Source organism: Octopus bimaculoides, chromosome 6, assembly GCF_001194135.2.
Source record: "Octopus bimaculoides isolate UCB-OBI-ISO-001 chromosome 6, ASM119413v2, whole genome shotgun sequence".
Lineage (NCBI taxonomy): Eukaryota > Metazoa > Mollusca > Cephalopoda > Octopoda > Octopodidae > Octopus > Octopus bimaculoides.
The window spans coordinates 104,742,005-104,744,076 of NC_068986.1; the positions used below are offsets into that span (position 1 = coordinate 104,742,005).

At 41.7% G+C, this 2,072-nt stretch overlaps 1 long non-coding RNA gene across 1 annotated transcript in view; it reads right to left on the reverse strand.

The window, feature by feature from the left end:
- LOC128248055 (uncharacterized) overlaps positions 1-2,072 on the reverse strand; it is a 7,884-nt gene that overhangs the window by 688 nt on the left and 5,124 nt on the right. The window lies entirely within an intron of this gene.

The following is a 2,072-nucleotide window of genomic DNA, read 5'->3' on the forward strand; positions in this document are numbered from 1 at the left end:
AAAAAAACAAACAAAACAAAAACAATGAAGCCCCCCCCCCCATAGGACAATGTAAGTTCTAAATGAGAAAGTTTCGGTTGTATTGCTTTTGATCATGAAGCTACTCGTTCATTGCTGACCAAGGGTTAAAAAACAACAGCTATAAATGTCTCCTAAACTTTGGCAGAAGGCAAGCAAAGGATGGGAAAGTCGACTCCCTCGAACCTAGAGCTTGACTGGTAATTATTTTATCGACCCCGAAAGGGTGAATTGCAAAGCCGGTCACGGTGGAATTTGAACTTGGGGCGCAAAGTCAGACGAAATGCAACTCAGAATTCTGCCCGGCGTGCTAATGATTCTGCCAACCCATTGCTTTAACAACATAACTAATAATGGTTTCAAATTTTCTCACAAGGCCAGCAATATCGGCTGAGTGTATATATCGATTACATTGACTTCGGTGATCAAGTGGTACTTATTTTAGCGACCCGAAGAGGTCGATAAGAAAAGTCAACCTCGGCAGAATTTGGAGTAAGAACATAAAGACAGACAAAATGCCTCTAAGCATTTTGACCTGCGTGAATTAAAATTCTGCCACATGACTGCCTTAACAACATAATTAATTATGTAGTGGGAAATACAACCATTATGCCAATTATAGATTGACGTGGATGATGACCATTCATAGAAGAGAAATGTTAGTACACATAATCAACGAGGAGCTCTATCATCGATGAGGTACTCTTTCATCAATGAAGGGATCGATAAGCCACACCTCAGCGAATGGCTGGTACTTATGTTAATGACTATGGAATTATTTATCTCAGATTTTAAATCTGAATAAAAAATCTATTCTCAGCTAATTTCTTAGAACTTCTTATATATTCGTATGCCACCTCTGTACGGTCGTATCTTATACTTTCCCACAATTCCAAAGTTTATAAAGTTCAGGAACTCTCTTTATATTGATTGTGCTGTTGTTTAATACCGGGAACTCAAACAGATATATGAGCGAAGACACTCCAGCTGTTGTGTCCTGCTGTGTTTTGTCCTTTCAACAAGGATTCGTTCAGAATTGTTGTTGGCACTCCGTCGCTTACAACGACGAGGGTTGCAGTTGATCCGATCAACGGAACAGCCTGCTCGTGAAATGAACGTGCAAGTGGCTGAGCACTCCACAGACACGTGTACCCTTAACGTAGTTCTCGGGGATATTCAGCGTGACACAGTGTGACAAGGCTGACCCTTTGAATTACAAGCACAACAGAAACAGGACGTAAGAGTGAGAGAAAGTTGTGGTGAAAGAGTACAGCAGGGTTCGCCACCATCCCCTGCCGGAGCCTCGTGGAGCTTTAGGCGTATTCGCTCAATAAACACTCACAACGCCCGGTGTGGGAATCGAAACCGCGCACCTATGACTGCCAGTTCGCTGCCCTAACCACTGGGCCATTGCGCCTCCACAATAACAATAAACAAACAACATTCTGAATATCATCCAGAAGATTCAAACGTCAGAATCCTGTCGTTGTTGCTCGTTTGACATTATGGAACGTTTCTCTCTTTTTAGATCAGTGGTTCTCAACCATTTTTCACTCACGGACCCTTTTTATTGCTATTTTACTTGGATGGACTCTTATAACCATTCCATGTTTTAAAAATCCTATTATATTTTTAGAATTAAATATCATTAGGAATGGCTGAAATATTTTGTACGATGTAGAAGTATAACCAGTTTATTGCACATAAACTTTATCAACGAAATCGTATAGGGACCCGGATTGTATCCTTGCTTTAAACCAGTGCTCCGCAACCGGTCTGCCGCAGCAGACTGGTGTTTCCCGAGACGATAGTAGGTGTGCTGCAGTGTAACTTTAATATGATTTTTCCCCTATAAGCACAGGTATTGCTGTGTGGTAAGTAGCTTGCTTACCAACCACATGGTTCTGGTTTCACTCCCACTGCGTGGCACCTTGGGAAAGTGTCTTCTACTGTATCCTTGGGCCGACCAAAGCCTTGTGAGTGGATTTGATAGACTCAAACTGAAAAAAGCCCGTCGTATATATGTATATATATGTGTGTGTGTGTGTGTGTGT